This window comes from Brachyistius frenatus, unplaced genomic scaffold (assembly GCF_029030835.1).
Source record: "Brachyistius frenatus isolate BFR_SWC_R1_liver_20210118 unplaced genomic scaffold, ASM2903083v1 Contig_44, whole genome shotgun sequence".
Lineage (NCBI taxonomy): Eukaryota > Metazoa > Chordata > Actinopteri > Embiotocidae > Brachyistius > Brachyistius frenatus.
In genome coordinates this window covers 760,633-783,185 of record NW_027210643.1, presented here as the reverse complement: position 1 = coordinate 783,185, position 22,553 = coordinate 760,633, and the positions used below count along the sequence as shown (strand labels likewise).

The following is a 22,553-nucleotide window of genomic DNA, read 5'->3' as shown; positions in this document are numbered from 1 at the left end:
TTCTGGTCTCTCTCAGCTGTCAACAGCGCTTGAGCAGTCCTGGTGCGAGCTGTGCCATCTCCGCCGTTACCATAAGCACGGCAGGTTTATGGACCTCTGGAGGCTCTCTGCTGTAGCCAGGCCCGCCGCTTCGTTTGGTCCGCTTAATTGTGATTTGTGGAGTTTATGTCTCTGGGGTCAACCGCATTCTCATTTACGGACCAACTGCGGCTCAGGTTAATGATGTCATTTTACCCCGCCGTCGGTGGATTTTGCCGGTGACAGCGCTGTCATTTCCGATTTACAACGTCGGCTCTCCCTTTTCCCATCTTTTGCTGTCACCTTTAGCAGAAGCTGTCCAGTGGGAGATGCTTTGAAAGACGTAATGAACGGATAGGTGCTGATTTAACTTTCTGAGCGAAAGCAGACGCCACAACCTACACCGTCTTCACATGACTGTATGAAAACATTAGCTGAGCTCCTATATTCACATCTGTGTCTTGTTTTGGTGTGTAGTCTCTGCAGACCCCTGAAGCATAATGGACTTACTATTAGTCGAAAGTTACTCATATAGCTTAATAACAGGGAATTATTTCTCCTGATTCTCGTGAATCCTTCGTATAAAGGCTTATTATTGCAAACCTGCTGTCACGCTCACGTCTGCTGCCCACACACCTCCATCACACCCTTCCTCCTTCCATCCTCTCTTATTAGAGAAACAGAGCTAGCTTTGTTTTTGTAATAATCACTTGGGCCTAAATCACATTTCCAAAGCTTGGAGGTCACAACAACTTCCCCTTTGGGGTTTGATTTAAGTGGCACTTAGGCCCGCTACTGTAGCTAATCACAAGGATTTATGGAGTGCATCACCAAGGGGCCGGAGGACCGAGGAATGTTTGCTGGCACCCCGCTGCAGGTGTTACAAACCTCTTTTCTTTCGTCCAGTCTTTCTTTTCCCTCTTCTATTATAGCCGCTGATGGAAGGCAGCTGGAAGACCTTGCTTGTTCTCCACTTGTTGGGTTAAAAGGGGTTCTGTTGGTGGAACATAATGCGGGTAGTACCCTCCTCCTCCTCCTGCCGCCGGTCACTCCCCAGTCCGGAAAGTCCTCCACATAAAGCTTTTCATAATTACGTTGATCTTGAAGGGGCCTTTTTACGACCTGCTGACGCATTCAATCACATTTCAGCATGGCCCTTGTTAAGGGCTGCTGTGTTTTGCATATTCCAAGTTCATGTCCGACCGTTTGCACTTCTCATGTTTCTGGTAATTGGGAGTTTTCACATGGTCCTGAAGGAGAGGAGTAAAGACTGGAGGATGGAGGATGGAGGACAAAGACAACAAGAAGGGGAAGGGGAGCAGCGTGGATGGCCCAAGAAAGAGGTTGTTGCTCAGTTGAGAGCGTGACTGTCAAAAACTCCAGAGGCACGTACTACAAGATCCAGATGTTGTAAACCCCCCCCCCCCGCTTACACCCACCCATGTCATCTTCATGTCTACTGTACATAATCATAACGGTAGATTACATTGCACTGACAGCATCGCAGCACTCTTGTTTTCGCACCATCATGCGTGGTGCCTCTCTGTTTTGTTTTCCTTGCTAAATACAGGAAGTCTTTATTAGGTTCTGCCTTATCCAAGGAAACATATCTGCCCCCCTTCCCCTCCCTCCACCCTCTTTGAATTTCCACCCGAGCACGTCTTTGGTCTGGTTTGAGTGAACACAACAGCGGGTCAAAGCTAATGAGCTCGCTGTGATCTAAGAGCAATGCCATCTATAGGCCTTCAGCCCGAGCCTGCGTCGAATGCCAAACTCTTGGAAACCTGGAAATAGGGGAAAGGGGGAGGAAGGGGGAGAGGCTTCCTATTAGAGCATTGAAAGAGCCTTATTTGGAGAATTTAAATCTGATTACTTTGCTAGTTTGGGCCCCAAGAAGCGCCACAGGGAAGTCGAAATAATATGTGACACCATCACGTAAATCCAGGAAGAACTAGCCCCAAGACGACGAGGTTAAAAGAGGGTGAGACAGGATTGTTTTTAGTTGTAACTCGTACTCACCTTCCCTGCTCAGTCTTTTCCTTCTAACCCCCCTCCCCCCCACCCGCCCCACCGCCTCCCTCCCCTCCCGTTCTTCTCCTCCCCATCCTCCTCTTCTAAAAGTAACCTTTGGCATGAGAGGTCAGCATTGTGTTCCAGCAGGGTGACCTCTGGTAATGAGAAGGCAGGTTAGCGGTTGACCTGGAAGCGCTTTGTCCGCCTCTCCTGGGAACACAAACAGTGACACTACGAAGGCACACAGGAACAGCTGCAGGGCCGCCGTCGGCTGTCCTCCAGGCCGGCTCTGATGCCCATTCTTCATTTCAAAATAGAAATATAAACAAGTGGAAAAATCTCCTCGGCCGACGCTCTTTAGGTGTCAGGGAACTACTTTCTAAACTTCTGTCATCTTTGAGAGATGTCTGCAAATAAATATAGTTGAGATTTTTTTGGGGGTAAACCTTGCAAACAGTTTGCATGTTAATCATTAATTTATCAATAATATTAGATGACACATTTCATTATTCATTGTGCGTAAGGCCTCGAGGCGATGTCCCTGTTCACCAGCCCGATTCCAAGGAACCACCACTTTTATGATCTGAGAAACACACGTTCTACCTGCTGGCTCCAGGGTTTATCTGGGTAAGATGTTAGCATGAGTGAGACGACAGGTGTGGATGTGGGTGGATATGTACTTGCCCATGCATGTGGGTATCCATGTGAGGTTTTTACCCCTAGCACTTTGGTCAAAGTATTTAGAAAGTCTGTAAAGGTAGGTTCAGCCAGGCGACGTACTGTTTGTAATGGGATTAAAAGTAAAGGTTGACTTCATTCTAAAGTTCATTCATCCCTTTAAAAGCCAGCCAGCCTGCCAGCCAGCCAGTCCCCCCTCCCATCCCCCTCCAATCCTGTGATCATTTAATTTGTTTAGTCACCATAGCCTGTTTTGGTCTTACGGTTGCCTTTCCTGACTCTCTCTCTGTACGCTGCTGCTTTCACCACCGGAGATCTCCCATGCTGATATCCGAACATTATATTTGATACAGGCTTCATTTAAAAAAAAAAAAAAAAAAAAAGTTTGGTTGTTGCCCCTTTGTAAAATCCGACTGGTCCCGTATGAACTCCTGTGACTTTCAGAAGCAATTTACATATCTGGCATGGAATCGAACAGCTGAAAAAAGACACAAGCATAGAGAGAAGCGGGTAGATGCAATCTTGGCCGGCATCCATGAATTGCAAAGATTGCTAATCTGCTTGTGAAGCGCTTTCTGATTCTATTTTCTTTGACTTTGGAGCACTTGAGAAAAAGGGCATCCTTCAGTGGGCTGTAGTGCATTTTTACTAGTATGTAAATTCATGAAATATTATTGACTTGCCAGTGGAAAATATGATGGAGGGCCAAGGAGAGAGGGGAAAGAAATGGCAAAGTTCCACGATAATTCTTGGCATTGATCCCTTATTGAACAAGCAAAGTTTTCTCAAGGCTGCTTGAGTCCAAGTTGATCCCATCGCAGAGAGAGGTTTTCATGCTTTTCATTTTCGACTTGAAAGCAGCGCAGTTACGAGGCTACTTTGATCCCTTACAATTGGGAGAGACTTCCATTTGTACAGACTGGGACAGTAAGCCCTGTGGAATCCTATAGGCTGTTTTCTCCCAGGTTCCACTCAAAATATGTCTTTGAAAATCATAAAAGATGGGGGATTAAGGGGTGCTCAAAGAACGTTTGCGCCTTCCTCCAGAACAAGTTCCGATTGTCTCAATTGCCAGTGATTGGGTGCTGCTCTTTATTCAGACAAAACAAACAAGTGATGAGTGATGAGCGGACGTTCTTTCGGAGGTCTTCGGAAAATAGAGTTTCATGACTGGTTGAGAGTGTTTCCATGTATGAGTGCTTCATGCCATTACACGTTGATCGACTCGTTTGGAGTAAATGCTTAGATAGTGTGTGTATGTGTGTAAAACAGCACTTACCCCTCCAACACCTGGTATGTAGCATGTCTGCAGGACACCGGCTGACCCGGAACCAGAGCAGGAATAATCCAGATTTCAGTGCTGTCTTGTCTGTCTGGCTTTCGCTCTGAGGAAATGAGTCTATGCTACACAGGCATTTCTCAAATTCCTCCCCTTGTGTCATCGCTGCTAAAGCAAATAGCGGCTTAGGTGGAGGGGGGGAGGGGGTCTGCCACTGAATCAACAGATTGTTTGTGTCTTCACTGAGTCAAAGGGAACATTTTCAGAATTGTGGAAAGGTAGGGATTTGGACAAAAGTTCCTTTTAGCCCAACTTCAACCCCCTTCATTGGAGCCGTGCTTCTTTTTTTTTTTTTTTCAAAAGCTTAGCGTCTCTGTTTTTTCCATCTAAAGTTCTGAAAGGAGTTTGGTATTGTCGAGGGAGATTCCTGGACCCGAATCCCCAGAATTTGAGTGACTTTTTTAGAAATGAGAGCAGACTGTGACTCCAGCCATTGGATTAATTGGGGTATGCATGCTCGGTCCAGGCCTGCCATTGACCTGGGGTAGATGGGAATTGTCTGCACGATGGTTGGATGTGAATTAATAAGGGTCAGACTGAGACCACATCAGCATGGAAGCCTGAGCTTTTTCTACTCCAAAACACAGTTGGCAGTTGTTGGCAGTAAGCAACCGGGAAGACATTGGAGGGATATTAACAAAGAACAACATTATGTTCCCATTTTCAAGTTGCTTAGTCCTTATTTCTACTTCTTATCTCCTTCTCATTTTCAAATCTAAAGAGCTTTTTTTTTTTTTTTTTTTTTTTTTTTTACTGTCTACCACAACAGACACCACTTTTTCCCATTTACTCCATATTCTGATGTTCTCTTTCCGACAAGAAACCAATAAAAATACAACCATTGGAAGACGGGAAGCCTTATTATTAATTAGACAAGGATAACCTCAAAACACTTTTAATGGTTGTTCTGAAAAATATTATTTTCCCTTTACCTTGGTGTGTCTCTGTCAATGTAAAACCTATTTTATTCTCCTTGTGGTTGTAACAGACCTCACGGTATACACTTGATATTACAGGAACATAAAGCCATATCTGAGGAAAAAACAAGAAACATGTTCTTCATTAAAAAGTCATTTCAGCCCAAGCCTGCATTACCTGTGGGCCTTTTGTATGCCAAAATTCGGAGGAGTTTTTTCCTAAGGCACCTCTCAATAGGCTGTTGTCTAGGTGTAAATGCTTTTTCTTCTCTGGCTGGATAATTCAGTTGTCTACACTTCCACTGTTTGAGACTTGGAGGCCGGGGAGGAACTCAAAGCCGTTATGCTGCATTGAATAGGTCCCGCTGACCTCAGGTCGTCGCTCTAAATTGGCTAAAAGTCCCTCCTCTCCTCATCTGTCCATATTTAAACTCCCTCTGCGGCTACCACTCTCTTCATCTTCTCCATATCGACGCACACCTTAGTAATTGGTGATGTGGACCATATGTTGGGTTTTGAATGGCCTTCTGTTCTGTGGAGCCGTTAGACGGGCTCAAGGACAGATCTTGTTATTGGGCTAACTGTCTCTTCACCGACCGGCGTCACAGACGTGTGGGGGGGGGGGGGGATTTAACCTTCTAGTCGTACTATCGGACCTCCTTATCTCCTCTTCTCTTTACCTGTCAAATCACCTGGGTCACACTGGGTGTTGATTTGTCAGTGTGTGGAATCTTCACCATTAAATGACCTCCTCAGACCTCACTGAGAGACCGAGGTGACCCGGCAGTGGTAGAACTTCTCAGCAGGGGGGTTGGGGGGGGGGGGGGAAGACTTGTTTTGTGTGTTGTTTGTGTGCATCGCAGTCTTTAGGCCCGGAGGTCTCTCTCTTGTATTCTCTGCAATGAAAACACTTTTTTGTCCGTGACATTTTCTCCCGCAGACCAGTTTCTGTAACTGGAAAGCTTGGATTTGCTTGTTTCCAAAAATTTTCATGGAGAATTAGTGCTAGTTTTTTTTTTTTCCCTCTTCAAGGTATAAGTGCACCCTTTGTACAAATTGTACTTCTGCTTGATTTTTTACTCCATGAAAATTGAAAAAGTTGGTCAAGACCCCAGTCATGGTTGTAATTATGATTTTCATGTATGCTAGGGAAAAAACCCCACCTCTGACAGATGAATATTGTCTTTGTGTCCCTCCACAGATTTTCCAGTTTCTCTGAGCACTTTGGGAGTCTGAACGCATGAATAGATGCAGAGCATGGTTTGTTGTCATCCTTCAGGTAAGACATCTTACACTGGGTTCAAATGTCAGAGATTTAGTGACTCAGCAAACAGATTCATTTTTATACGCAAACATATATTTGTTCACCAAACTCTCATCAAACACATAAGTGACTGAACTCTGATAGATGTTTCCGTCCTGTTTTATGTGGAGGCCTAAAAAAAATATCTCTATTTCCATCACAAGGTCTTTCTTAGAGAACAGGAGTCTGTATAAAGACGGACGGAGTTAGAGAAACATCCCACGTGTACAACAACACTTGTTATTTCTTTGAAGACCATTTAAAGGGGAGAGACAGAAGGGAAGATCTGTGGAGTTACCTTTGCTATTTGTTGCTTTGTGAGTGTCGTGACTGAGTTCGTATAAAGTTGGTGATGGTCCAAAACCAACATCCATCTCAATACTTTTCAGCTCCCCTACTGTTGCTCACAACCTTGAAGCTCATTAGTTTTTATTGAAGATGTAAACTGAAGAAACTGGTCACAGAAATATACTTTAATGTTTTTTGGGAAATTATTCTTAAACAGGCGAGCACTGTGGTGTTGAGGAAATGTTCCTTGAACAGGAGTACACAGTGAATCTGTGGGGACTTTTTTCAGCTTCGCCTGCCAGCATTTGTCGCAACAAGAAGTTGTATGTTGGATTTTCATCGTAAACTACACTGCCGGTGTTTATTCTAATGACAGAAGGTGTCACTCAGTCCAAAAGTGTGACTAATGGATGTTCATTGAACAACAGTGGAGCTCTCTGGCACAAAGGAATAGGACATAGCAGCTCATGGCTACAGGCACAAAGCCTGTCTGTTAGTGTTCAGTGTTGATTTTGATTTGTTCATCCGATTTATTGACAACATGAAAAATACACAATATGACCCAACATAATTTTTACTGTAATGATAGTTCAGTGTTTCCCCTGGGCAGACGGCCTTGGGAGGCAGGATGGGCCTCATTCTGAGATGAATTGAAACCGGTAGGAATTAAGATCATAAATAGTAGTTACTGGATGTAACTGCAGTTCAGTGAGTATGTTGGTATGTTGTCTCTTTCATGGGGGGCTGGATGTCCTGTTAGTGGGGCAGCGGAACAGATACTCATAGAGGCCTTGATTCTGATGTTAGTGTGTGACATCATCATGGACAGACAAACTAACTATCAGAATGGCTGAGGGAACAGTCATCAGTGTCTCTTAATCACAAGCAGCCTTATAAAGAAAACTTGCAAGGAGTAAAGTATCACTGTTTAAGCTGGTCCTCTTCCTTTCCCCCCACCGTCTGGCGAGTCCAGACAAGCCTCCAGTAAAAGGTGAGGATGTTTGTTCTTCACCTCGCTACAACTGGGTCAGCGAGTAAGGTAAAGGTGTTTTCCTACGGCTCGCAGCTCCCGGTGACCCCGCAGACCTTTGGGACGGATTCACAGCTTCCATCAGGAAAAATAATCAGTGTTTTTTTTTTCTAAATTGAATTCTTGCCACATAGACGTGTAAATTGAGGGTAAGTTTCCTCTCAAAACATGTCAGATGATTAGTGGTTAGTGCAGTGTGCGACGGTGTGTGACCGCTCACAAATGATCCCCAACACGGGAAATAGTATCAACAGTTTAGGTTGAACTGGGTCCCCATACCTCGTCCAACTCATGACTTTGTGTTGACGTATAAATCTATGCTCAGGCAGCTGAGCAGCCTTACACACACACACACACACACACACACACACACACACACACACACACACACACACACACACACACACACACACACACACACACACACACACACACACACACACACACACACACACACACACACACACACACACACACACACACACACACATTTCTCTCTTACACTCACTCGATCTGTGTTTCTGCTTGATTGTACTCTGACCTGCTGAAAGACGTTCAGGTTAATGTCAGTGAGCCAACAACTCTCTCTGCTCGGAGTCTCTGCAGGTTCGAGTTGGATGCCGTTCTGTCCTCCCACCTCATTCGTTCTCTTTGGGTGCCTTGTCATGTTAAGATGTGTGTGTGTGTGTGTGTGTGTGTGTGTGTGTGTGTGTGTGTGTGTGTGTGTGTGTGTGTGTGTGTGTGTGTGTGTGTGTGTGTGTGTGTGTGTGTGTGTGTGTGTGTGTGTGTGTGTGTGTGCATGCATTAAACAGGAGCCTGTAGTGTATCTTCTAAGCAGCATGTGTATGTTTGCGAATGTTTAAAGGCTCTGCTGCTAGTATGTGCGTGCCTTGATTAATTTATTATTGTGTGTGATTGTTGTGTGTGTGTGTGTGTGTGTTTGTGTGTGTGTAATCATGGTTGAATTTGGAGAGCAGCTGTGGCAGCTCTGTAATAGGAACAGCGTCTGTTGTTGATTCTGCTGGACTGGAGGCTTCAGCGCTGCCCAGCTGCTTGGACTCTGACTTTAACAGACATCACAGCCTTTGAAAGGCATTTTTTTTTTTTTTTTTTTAGCTTTGGAGGAAGAAAAGTCTGACCTGGTTATATTCTGCAAGTTATACAGTAGTTGTTCATTCTTGATTGGTGAAAATATGTGGCTGAGGAGTGTTTGGATGTGTTTAGACCACAGACTGTATGTAAAAGTGTTCGTAGCTTCTGGGTCTGAAAAATGAGGCCGATGCAGAAGTGCCTTAAACTGCAATACCACCAGGTGCCACTAGAGGTTGGCTCCAAAAAGGCTCGGTCTCCATAGACTCCCATTCAACTAGTCCCATGAAATTCAATTAAAATCAATGAAATCTCTCCAGCAGTTATGTCGTTGTTGTTAGCTAAAGTCGCTCTTTTTTTTTTATTAGTTTCCTGGAGGTCCATCTGAAAATAATCCCGTCATTAATTAGAAATTAAGCCTCAAAAAGCCGTGTTATTGGGGGCGTGTCTGTTTGATTGACAGGTCAGGTTACGGCTATCGTCGGGTTTCCAATCAGATCAGTCAGATCCACCAGCTCGTCCAAATATGGTCACTTCCTGCTCCAAACTCCTCGAGGCTTCATAACAGCTGTTCACAAACCAACGGGTGACGTCACTGCTGCTTGCCGCTTGGTTTGGACTCTCGGTACATTTCAAATCAATTCAATCAAGCCATTTCCCTCTGCATGTGTTCTCCTCTTTGAGGATAATCATCATTTCCTAAAGGAAATCGCGGTCACAATCAAGTAGACTGAAATGACTCTGAATAACACAGTGGCTGCATGAAGAAACTTAATAGAGGTACTTGGTAAAAGAGTTCAAAACAAATGTAACCAACAAATCCTACTGATGGTAGTGGTTATCAGCAGAATTAATAACTACTCGTTGCAGTTGCTTTGGTTCAAGTTGATTCAAGCCGTTTCTTTTTGGTGGTTTCTGCCAGTTTTTATATTCAGTGTATCCACCGTATATTCATTGTTGGGTGTTGCCTACAACACATTGAGGCCAGTCCTGTGACTCAGCAACGCTGCAAACACAGACGTCTGTGTCCAGTAACACAACTTTATCATGTGATCATTAAAACAAAACATACAATAGTTGCTGCTGTGATAAATCTCCACGTCAGAGCATAATGTTTTGTGTTTTTTGAGTGTTTTGGTATTTGAAAGCCTTAAATCTCACACGTCTATCACTCCAACTGGACTTCTTGGATCATATTCCATATCTCATTGGTACCTTAAAGAACACGCTGTCTCTAACGCAGCCCCCAGTGTTGTTACACTTTGATACAGGGTGACCTCAATGTGAACATGGTGTTCAGACTACAATCACAAGGAAGATAAATAATGGGGCAGAGCCAAGCTAGTGACACTCCTCCATTGCAACCTGTAGTGGGGAACCTTGGGCTGGATTGATTACCAAACAATGGACAGGCCAGATATCCATAACACACCACACTGATTTAAAACCCAGAGGTAGCTGGTTAGAAGAAAAGGTAAAAGCATTTATGAAGGGTTTGGCGATTCCGACTAATGTTTTGTAAGCTTGCTCACTCCGATAAGTCTGCCAGTAACCAGCTCCACCCTCCCTGCTCTCCACCAGCAGCTGTGTTGACTGTCTCGTGCATGGGAACCCTTGATTACTAGGCTGACTGTACATTTGGGCTGAGCCTGGGAGACGGCTCATTGGGCCTCCTTCACCAACACGCACACACGCGCGCGCACACACACACACACACACACACACACACACACACACACACACACACACACACACACACACACACACACACACACACACACACACACACACACACACAAAACAGAGCCTTCTTAACTTTGATCGTGGAGAGTTGTAAACGAACGCCGCTCCCATCATCCAAGGGCTCCAGGTATCCACCAGGCTTTATTGGCCTAATGAATGGTTGGTGGATGTTTGTCCATACTACAGTACGTCTGTCTGAAGATGCCTCCGGCAGCCAGTCCATGTCCAATAACCTCACGTTGGCAGACAATCATGGGCATGTTGTGTGCTTCATTAGAAGCTTCAGCTGCGGCGGCTCGGGACGATGTCTTCATTAAAGTTTATGATTTGTTGATTTTAATAATCTGTTGTGTTTCTTGATGTAATTGTCAGGGAGGCGTTAGGAAAACACCACTCCTTGCGATAACAAGACACAGGTGGAGCAAAATGACATCAGTGAATTACATCAGTCGGAGGCGGCTCTCCAGCCAAAATATGATTTTTCCTGACGCACGTCCGCATTGTGATTTATGGTCGACCTTGCTGTGTGTAATGAAACCCTATATTAATAGCAGGGGACAATAAATGTGATGGAAAAACTGCTCACGTCGAAATATTTTGGACTATTTAAATGGAATCTTGCTCGGTGATCAATAACAGATGCTTTTAGAAATCTTAGTCTTGGTTTTCCCAAATATGAGGAACTTGTTGAAAATCAATTGTAAACACAGTGTTGCTGTTAGTCGGCCAGCTTAAAACTCCAAAATAAGTGTTAACGCAAGCTTCATATTTCTGCCGCATCAGTGTGGAAGGCATCAAATGAGGCCATCAGATCGACCTTTGAATGATGGATGGGTGACATGTCCAAGAGAGAAACGACCACACTTTAATTACCATCTCCGTATCCCAAGCATATCTGAGCATTTCCTGCATTTTATATAATAAAAATGAAAAATGTGAGACATAATCCATCTGGCTTGACTCGCATGAGGTTATTAGAAGAAAAATGTACAGCGAGTTTAATGCAGCAGATGGACGCGGACCAGATGTGTCCTGCCAAGTTGTTGCATATAGATATTTTTGCACAAAAACGGTTATTTAATACACATTGAAGACTTCCAGCCCCCAAACATAGCTCTGTTTGAGGCCTGATATCTAATTAATTAAATAATTATTTTCAGCATGACCAGAACACGGTAAATGGTAAAATAATGACTTGTGGAAAAATGTGGTGACTTTGTATTTCATGAGACCTTAAATTGGAGACGGCCCCTAGTGGCCCTCAGTGGTATTGCACGTTAAGGGGGACACCCGAAGGGCAAATGTTTGCTGTGTCCAAAAAAGCCTCATCGATTGCTGTAGACTCTTGTTTTAATACTTTTTTTTTTTTTTTAACATTTTGATAATTTTTTTTTAACACATTCTGAACTCCTCAACGCAGTCGTGTTTATTTGCCCAAAATAAATGTAGTCTTACATTAGATATAGAAGTTGTGGTTTATATCAGGATATCTCATCAAAAAAATAGATAAATGAGCCTAAGAAGATCAAGCCAGCTTCTGATTGTCGACATTTTCAGTCAAATCTATGGAAAAATTTTGTTCTGTCTTCAAAAAGCACTAAGATTCAGTACTCGGCTTTTCATATATAACTGAAAAGGTCAGTGTGAAATTATTTCCTTCTGTTTTATACTCTCGTCAGAAAAAAAAAATTCTTAAGCTGAAATAATTTATCTATAATTAGGAAAAGAAATTGGCGCTTGTTTTGATTTAAAATTATTTCCTTTTTTTCTTTACAGAAAATGTTCACTTGTTCAAGCTTGATTGATTAGGTTCTTTTATTATAGTAAACTCAGCATCTCGGGGGTTAGACAAAAGAACACCAGCACTTTATCGGTACTTTATCGTCAGATAATAAACGATGATCATCTCACTCAACCATTACATGGTAACATGTGAGGGAACAAACTGATCTGGACCTCTGTCACTTGCTTCTGTTTGAGCGACACACACTCACACACTGTCTGCGTGTTGTTGTATCAGCTGCGCTGTCCTCTCTCGCAGATCCACTGGATGTTGTTTTACCCGTCTCATGTATAATTCAGGCCGCAGTCAGAGAAACTTTTAAATTCGCCGACTCTCTGTTCATTTCCAAGCCGTTCTCAGACAGGAAGCAGATCTTATAACCGGGCGGACGGGGAGAGGAAATGATAAATGAAGGGGAGGGGAGGTGGGGTTCAGATCGATGCAAATCTCCGCTCTGTTTATTGTTCCTGGCGCTGAGGATTTCTTTTGCCTTGATCACAGTAGCAGGAAGCTCGAGCTGCACGTCTTGTGTTCGACACCTGGCTGACCTCCCGTACATGTATGTGCGAGTGTGTACATGAAAGATTATTTTGTCAGTAAGAGATATCCAAACACATGGAGGTTTTTTTTGTTTTTCTCTCACTGGAATCACAGGGAGGCGGGGGCAGAGAGGAGGGGGGGGGTACCAATTAATGTCCAGAGCTTTGACCTGAAGGCTCAGACTAGCGAGGACTTACTCATGTTCTTTTCTCGCTGGATTTCCCACAGACCGCTACCAGCAGCACTTCTTTTTTTTTCTCTCCCCTATTTCGTAAAGAACTGTAACTAAACAAATATTGCTGCTTTGACATAGACGATTTAAATTTTGTCCGCCCCTGGGAAGCCCTGTTTTGTTCTGCCTTCAAAAAATGACTATTGGGTTTCTTTTGTTGAGAAGTGGCTAAGTGGGGAGATGAAGCCCGGAGGGACATGTGTATTCATAACACCAGTGCTTCTTTTCTTTGAGTCGCCATTGTCTGGTGTTGTGGATCCTCTTTGCTCTATTGTCCTGTGAGTTCCGCTGGTGGTCTCTCATGTAAACAGCTCTCAAAGGGGGGAAACCTTCTCCACTCTCCTTTTCAAAAGTGATCTCTTTTTTTTTTTCTTCTTCTTTTCTTGTCCCCCTCTGGGCCTGCGTCTCTTTTTCTGTGGTTACCTTCTTCGCTGTCTCTTCTTTTTCCTTCTGCGTCCCACCGTCTCCATCACGCACACACAAACATCCCAGCTCAAACTCTGGCTGGCAGCGGATCTGTCTCAGCGCAGAGCTAATAGTGTATTGTTTTTTTGTTTTTTTGAGGTGCCAGTGGGGAAGGAAGGACCCTGCTGGCTTGTCAGTGTCTCTGACCCCTTCTGTCACAATAGGTCCCTCTCTCCTCCCACTCATTTCCCTGCCAAGCTGGGAAGAGTAAATATTTAGCAGTCCCCCACAACAATGGCCCGCTCAGAGGATAAAGAGAGTCTGACCGGAGCCCATGCGAGGCCTGCAGGCAGCACCGGTGTCAGTTTGGGCTTAAACATCGGCTGCAGGAAGATTAAGATGAAGCCTCTGAATGTTTCGGAGAATTACATTCCATAAGTTGTCGCAGCGCCACAATCGTTCGGTGTGCTTTGAGTTTCAGGTTCAGTTAGTTTGTTAAAAGTTTTTTAAAGTGTTTTTTTTATGCTGCAGCATAGTAGTGAATGTCTCGATATTTGATACACAGTTACCCAGTGTACACGTGAAACAGGTTTTGCCCTTCTGTTTAATTACAACCGTGGTTTTCATAACGATTATTGCAATATCGTTATTGGAGGTTGGAGAGTGTAGAAATCCAGTTGGAGTGTCTTTGAGCGGAAAACTGAGCAAGAAGAAGAAGAGAAATGATTAGTACTTACAGTAGCTGTTCCTCAGACACTGATCTACTGATCTTCGTAACATTTCTTTGTTGACAAATAGAACCTGACTGATAATGAGTTTTTGGGCTGATATTAGGAAGTAAAAGAAATCGTCTGAAATGTGGTTATTAAACATTAGTGGAGGCAGAATATTTTACAGTTAAATATACAAAATAAACTGTTTTGTAAATCAGGGAACCTCAATGGGAATGTAATTATTATAAATAACAACAAATAAAAAAAACATACACAAATAGAACAATTTCCAAATTACGTAAAGCATCTTTCTGTGTTTTGTTTTGGGCAAAAATGCTAACATTGTTCTACTGGTGATGCTGATGTGGCAACAAAAAAAAAAAGTAGACAAAAAGTGAAATTGAATAATTTATTAGTTACAATTAAAAATAAAGTTTATATGATGGACGGTCTCTTTCCTCTCCCTTCAATCATTTCCTCACCTCTGCTCAGTGAGATTAGTGTCTATTAAACTCCACAACAGTCCGTCCTAATGAAGGGTCCCGTGTTGAGAAGGTCTGGCTGTAGCTGGAAGGAAACAGTCGGTGCTGAAGAGGGTCTTCGTTCCCCGCGTCGCACGCCACCAACTCTCCAAGTGACATGAACGGCCGGGCGACCTGTGAGGAAGCCGTCCGATACGGGTGATAGGTTGGTTGTGTAGTTTAATTTTGCGAGGTGAAAGGGAAGGAGATTTAAAGGGAGAAGAAAGTGAACAGTCAAAGAAGGATACACTTAAACATGATAAAACAAAAGGCCTTTTATCAGGATATAATGTGCAGCTTTCTCCTTCGGTTGCACACAAACGGAGCACAGTACATTTAAAATAGAGAATACAATTTAAAATTCTCCTGCTGACTTACAAAGCTCTTCATGTCCACCTCCATCTTATAGAACCATGTTCTTCCTAACAGAGCACCCTGCTCATTGTTCCTGGAGTTTCCAAAAGTAGAATGGGAAGAAGAACCTTTCAGGTTTTCAGTTTTTTAGCCCCAGTTTTGCAGGGCAGAAACCGTCTCCAGCCTCAAGATTAAACTTAAAACTTTCCTTTTTGATAAAGCCTATAGTTAAAGCTAACTCGGGTGACTCTGAAACATCCCTTAGTCATGCTGCTTTAGGCCCAGCTTACTAACACTGATGTTTTTAACATGTTTTGTTGTGTCGTTTCCGTGCCGTTTTGGGATTGTAAAGTGCTTCGAGACCGTGATAAATGGTCATTTTACACTTCAAACAAAAAGTACAGTGATGTGCATGGAGGAGGAGGAAGCTGTGACCGTCAGCATTCCCATGTGTTTTTCCTTTAAGACCGTCAGTACGTGCACATTTAAAATTTCACCATGGACTTGAGCACACATCCAATTTTGGATCAGATTCTGGACATCATCAATGGAGACCCTTGAAATGCTTCAGAAAGCCGACAGCAATGAAGCAACGAGCCAGGAAAGGTGTTTTGCGTGGCATCCGGGTTTCAAGAGGGGCAGAACGTCACGATCCAAAACCGAAGGAGGTGCGTCAGGTCAAGAGCGACATGGTGGGTTTTCTTTGGACATTTGCGAGGTTGTGCTCCATGGATTCGGCCCCCCCGGGGGTCACACTGTCAGGCATCAAAATCACAAACGTGCCGATGCTGATTGAACATCCTAACTTTGAATGCTTGCTCTCTGAAGTTCTTGCCGCCTCCTGCTCCGTGCAGGTCCCGGTTCGCGCGCCCACAGGAACCGTCGACTTTGTGATCGTCCACGTAATTACACGGCAGCATTCGAGCGGCATCACTGCAGCTGCACAGCGATGAAGCTGAAATATTCCACACAGCCGTATTGCAGACCTGCAATACACGATCAAGGAAACAGCTGCTTGTATGACTAACACAGAGTGTATTACAAGCAGGTGCTTCCACACATGTTGCCATTCGAGGGATAATTAGGCAGTTAAACATTCCTGATGGTTTTGAATAGAAACGCTGGAATCGACTCGGTCGCTAAATATTTTGGCCGACGGAGCTCCAGGAAGACATAAAGTTGGGATGTTGCAGTCGGAAGGAAAGCTGTGTGTCTTGTCTGAATGTGTTCATCGATGAACAGGAAGTTTCAGAGTACTCGAGAACAGACAGACGGATGGACGGACGCTCACGAGGCCTCTTTCACAAGTGGAAGCTTGCCGAAGAGTTTAATCTGATATAATGCTGCGCCAAAGAATCATCACATCGATGCACCTTCTTCTCCTGATGTGGCAACATAATTTAGGCGTTCCCCCTCAAATCCGCTGCCGTCCATTGACCCCCATCTGTTGCACAAACACACACATATTCCTCTTTTCTGAGAATCAGCACTTTTAACAAAAAAAACGGCATGCAAATCAAATCCCGATGAGTCTGCTCTCTGGCGTGCCGCGCCGCTCCGCGGGCCTGTTAATTGGCCCAATACGATTTATTTTGGCGGAGATCCTTCATGAAACACTAATGTGTGTGTGTGTGTGTGTGTGTGTGTGTGTGTGTGTGTGTGTGTGTGTGTGTGTGTGTGTGTGGGGAGGGGGGGGGTGTTCGGTGCGGACGGCGAGGGATCGGAGAGGACGGAGCTCCTGCCTGCCAGAGAGCTGCATGTTTATGAGACTTTGTGGTTCGAAGCTTCTTTCTTTGGTAGAAACGTGTGACTCGAATGGTTTTGTATGTTTTATATTTATATTCCAGTACATGCAAAGCGAGGCGTTTACGGAGAGTATGTCATTGTAACAGTAGACGTGTACCGATACCGGTTTTACATTGACAGGCTCGGTGAGTGTTGTCTTACCGGTTGTTTGCCAAAGTTTGGACAAATGATATATTTTGTTTATTTTGTAATTGAAAAGAAAATTCAGCTTGATCCACCAGGCACGACTCCTTGATTTCACCATTTCTTCTTTCTTCATTTTGTGCGTGTACTTCGGGTCAGTAGGCGGCCTTGTTAATTTTTCATCGGGAAGTTTGTGTTTATAGTTGTTATTTCCTATTTTGCTGCGCTGTCGTCTACAGCCAAAGTTGGCTGCATGTTGTTTAGTGGCTGTGTTTCACATTAAGTGCCTGTTAGCAGGAGAAGCGCTCCTTTTATTTGAAAGACCAGAGCAGTAGACGATGACGTAGTGATTTGACGTGCAGTACAATCAGGAGTATTCACCGGGCGTTTCATTGTGAAAATTTGCTGGATTCTCATGTCTGACTTCCGGTCTGGCCGCAGCTTCACGGGGGCTGTCGTCAAAAGCAGACAAGACGCTTTTTTTTTTTTTTTTTTTCATCGACCCTGAGAGCCTCTCCTGGGCCGCCTCTAAAAAACGCTGCGGCAAATCCGGTGGAACCGCAACCGTTTGAAATGTCCACGATGAAAGTCCGGTGGCCGCGTCGGAGCCGGAACGCGACGCAGCTGTTTGCGGTGGAATCTAGCCTTCGAGCCAGACCCGCTCAATGTACGGCCTCCAACATATCTACTGTCCCACACGTGTGCCCTTTCATGCCCTAACATATCTATCACCATTATGCCGTATGTGTGAAAGCTACCTGTCGTCATTCACTGACAAAATGTTCTGTTCATCCGGTATATTCCCGGTGATCTTTCTTTGACATTGAATATCGCTGCTGCAGAGGCCTTAGTTGACCCATTACAGCTGTAAGGCAGGTCGTCGTAAGTACTCTTAACATTTACCCTGGAGAGCAGAAGATGGGCTGCGAAGAAGATAGTTATATTATATTCTATTATTAGTATAATATAATATATTTCCAAAGCAAATGTAATTAAAGCACTAAGTTAGAAAAGCCACATTGGATAATAACTGAGGGCTGAGAGAGCCTTTGGTCATCAAACAGTACCAGTGATACTCACTGGACTAGGAAATGAATGAACAGAGAAGTTTTCACTTTGTGCCGAGAGAAAAGACACGAGATTATTTAGCACTGAGGGTGCTAAAAATTGAAAGCCTAAAAATACACCAGGAAGAAGATGTGCACTAAATCAGAAGATGACAGAGAGTCACAGATGTGGAGCGTGAAGGAAGTTTTGGTTTGATGATCCTCCAAAACAAGTGACTCATTTCATTAAATATATAGTTGTGTCTGTAAAACAAGGGACGGAGAGTCCCGCAGGCGCCGACTGGTTTCTGTATTGTGTTTTTTGTATTTTGTTTTTTTAAATGAGTCAGTCGAGGTAAACGCATGACAGATCAGGCCGAAACATATGAGAATCATTCCCCCCCCCCTCCGTTCGGTTAAAAAGTTGCAGGTTCACATGAAGAACATTATCTAGATTAACTGTAATTTAGCAAGAATGCAAAGATGTAGTTACCACATGCATCAGTTGAATTGTTCTTGGCACGTTGTGAATGAAATGGAAGTCGGACAATGGGGAAAGCAGGAAGAACGACAGTCTTGGCATTCAGAGATCACATTTCTCTCCGAGGCTCCTGCAATTGGTTCATAATTGGTCCATCTTTCCAATGTGGACGTAATTTATTCAGCATCCCAAGTCTACAGTACATGTACAGTAAAAAGCTCTTCTGGTCCCAAACCCGCCGTCCTGTCGCTGAAAACACCCTCATTTCAATTTGAATTTTTCTATCCACCCAACTTGAGCCTCCACAGAGCCGGAGCAGCCGGATCCCAGAACTACAGCTACGACCGGCGTATCTCTGGTCCTCCCATTATTACACCTTTTGGGGGGAGGCCCGTTGACCCAAAGCATGATGTAACTCCATAAGCCTGTCACTAATAATTTCCCCCACATTTTTAATGACTGCGAGATTAATGCCAGACCAGAACTGGGCCCCCCGTCATTTTCAGGGTGTGGAGTCTTTTTTTTTTGTCTTGTTTTTACAGCAATTTTACACTGTTTATAAATATTTATGGACATATACAGACAGCTAATAAAGTCCACATTAGGCAAAAGGGAACTGGACAACTTTCCACTTATTTTCATTTTTTGAGCATTACCGTTCCACTCAGGCTGCCCCGCTTCCCGCTGCCAAAAAGCTCTACCCACCATTTGAGTCATAATAATAACAACTTGTTTTCCCACATAGAAAAGAAGAAAAAAAAAAAAAAAAAAAAAGGTGGGGGGGATGGGGAGTGGGGAGGTTTGGACTGCAAACACGCCCTCGGTCCAATAGGTATGCATCCACATGCCCGGCAGAGATAAACGCACCCTCATGTGTCCTCGCGTCTGCTCTGCGAGCGGCGGCATGGGGCACCGACAAACACACACCTGTGCATGCCCGTACCCTCAGCCTCATCTTACACACACACACACACACACACACACACACACACACACACACACACACACACACACACACACACACACACACACACACACACACACACACACACACACACACACACACACACACACACACACACCTGTGATTGCCCGCACAGCCTTGTCACACACACACACACACACACACACACACACACACACACACACACACACACACACACACACACACACACACACACACACACACACACACACACACACACACACACACACCTGTACATACACACACATACACACACACACCTGTGATTGCACACACACACACACACACACACACACACACACACACACACACACACACACACACACACACACACACACACACACACACACACACACACACACACACACACACACACACACACACACACACACACACCTGTGATTGCCCGCACCCTCAGCCTTGTCACACACACACACACACACACACACACACACACACACACACACACACACACACACACACACACACACACACACACACACACACACACACACACACACACACACACACCTGTACATACACACACATACACACACACACCTGTGATTGCCCGCACCCTCAGCCTTGTCACACACACACACACACACACACACACACACACACACACACACACACACACACACACACACACACACACACACACACACACACACACACACACACACACACACACACACAGGCACCTGTAGGCTCTTTCTTCCCCTTGCGGTACTGTTATCAGTTTTCCTTTTTTGATGTGGAATTTGCTTTTGCTCGTCGAGGCTCGGTGGCCTCCGAGGAGTCCGGTGTCGTGTGAAGCGGACGAGCTGTCAGGAAGAGAAAACAGGGGCGACCACTATTGTTTCAGTGCAGTTTGTTTATCTGCGATGAGCACTACGATTTCGCGCTCCTTTTAAAAAGGAGAAAAGCCGTGAGCACCCATTTTCCCTCGTGTTATCTCGCTCCTATTCTTTTTTTTTTTTTTTTAAACACACACTTACTGCATCCTCCACGGACTCTGTGGTTCCCCGTTTACCGGCACAAAGCTGGTCGTACGGGTGTAAAGTGCAGATCCGAGTGTTTGGAATTCGCTGCAGCACGAGGAGCTTTATTCCTCACTTGTATAAAATTGCAATTTTTCGTGGCTCAACATGAACCTGGCTCCTGCACTGCGGTTTTGGTGTCATTTTTTTGAAGTTGCGTTCCTGCCAGCTGGAACCAGGTTTAACCAGAACGGACCCATCACAAACCCCACAGGCAGGTTTCGGTGGCTGTCCTGCGTATTTAATCCCACTCACAAAAACAATTAGAACAAGATTATTTTTTCGAGTGCAACCTTTCGATTCAGTTGATGATATGAAAACTTCTAGATGACTCTTGACCCTTAAATTGGATGTGAATCAGGCCGTCATGTCATGACGCAGTAGAGAATCTCAGTCACATAACATAAAAAGCTCTCAGGTTAACAAAAATTTTTAAACTCAAATGACACATAAAGAGGTAACAATTCCAAACCTGTTTCATCTACTCATCTGGTTTAGTAAACTAGTCAGATATGCGAGGCCACACAGTGTGACGCTGCATCATTTGCTGACAAAAACTTTACAATTTGCGCAGTTCAGGCCATTTAACTAACGATTGGAAAGGAAATTATTCACATAAAAGCTCCCGATGCAGAGAAACACCACAACGGACCCACGCTGCATCACAGATGCATTTGTATTCACTAAATTGCCCAAAATGTCAGCCACACCTACATGTGTCAGAACTTAGACCTGCCTTTGCGCTGCGCCTACACTGACTTAAATAGAGCGCCGTGTGTGTATGTCACTATGTAGGTATGTATGTGTGTGTATGTGTGTGTTTGTGTGTGTATGCATGTGTGTGACAGAAGCAGTCGTGCATGTATGGGATTCTGACTTAAGTCCATTTGTCAAAGCGCACATTTATCATGGAGCCCACTGGTGTCAGAGCTGCTGCTTTCCCACCACGTCTCTATTACGCTCTGCTGGTACTCACTTAGACACTCAACACCTGACCTGACACATAGAGACACACACACACACACACACACACACACACACACACACACACACACACACACACACACACACACACACACACACACACACACACACACACACACAAAACACCCAGCTCTCCTGTGTGCGAGACACAAAAGATAAATGAATTTGGAGAAATGATCCTGAGAGAGACGGTTCACAGTCTGAAAGTCAAGTAGAGTTCGCTTCTTTTCTCCTTGTTTTAAAGTGACTGTTCTCATTTCCTCGTGTCGTCTCTCTCAGGCCGACTCAGCAAACTGCCTCTAAACCCTAAATGCATCGCAGGCTTGTTTGTTTTCCGCCCCTGCAGTGTGTCCCAGTAATGAGACTGGATTCCTCCCTGCTTATTTTTATCGTTCACATTGTGTTTATTGTCACGAACCAGAACCATGAACTCGGCATCCTGCAGCCGCTCCTCCACTCGGGCTCGAGCGGTCCTGACAGCAGCATCCGCTCTGCTGAAGCGTCCTTGGGAAACACGTTGTCCCAGTAGAGCTGTTAAAAAAAATTAAAAAAAAAGATCATGTCTCTCACCTGCCTTTGAAAATTTATTGTTGTACCTCTGTCTCCTCTAACCTGCAGTACTTTGTATGTCTGGAGTGGTTCACTGTGCATTTGAGCCTTTTTTTCAGTGATTTCACCCAACTAATAGAACATTTCTAACAAAGAAACAGTTGCCTTTCCTCCTAATTGTTGAGCAGCTCGAATAAACCTCAAAGAATGAAACGCTAATAAATAGCCAGTTTCATAGCCAGTTGATTGATAGCCTAATAAAGTGGATATAGTGTCTATAAACCAAAATTAGATTGAAGCTCCAAAATAAATGTCAGTTAAAAAAAAAAAGCTAGAAATGCCCATCTCAGTAATCCAAGATGAAAATTTCAGGTTGTTTGTTTTGACCGACAATCACATGAAAACCTTTAAATATTTAAGTTACAGTGATATAAGGAGGAGAAAGGCTGCAAATCTTCACATTTCAGAGGCCAGAATCAGAGAATGTTGATAAATTGTACTTGATAATGATCTGACACTATTTATTGATAATCTAAATTGGGGCAGAACAATTTTCCTGTTGATCAACTT

At 44.2% G+C, this 22,553-nt stretch overlaps 1 protein-coding gene across 2 annotated transcripts in view; it reads left to right on the top strand.

Annotated features, from left to right (window-relative positions):
- Nucleotides 1-22,553, top strand: part of disp1 (dispatched homolog 1 (Drosophila)) — a 389,371-nt gene that overhangs the window by 21,991 nt on the left and 344,827 nt on the right. For both annotated transcript variants that reach the window (XM_069703062.1, XM_069703060.1), the window contains one exon: nt 6,167-6,244. The gene's annotated coding sequence lies outside the window, so the exon portion shown is untranslated. The remainder of the gene's footprint in view (nt 1-6,166; nt 6,245-22,553) is intronic.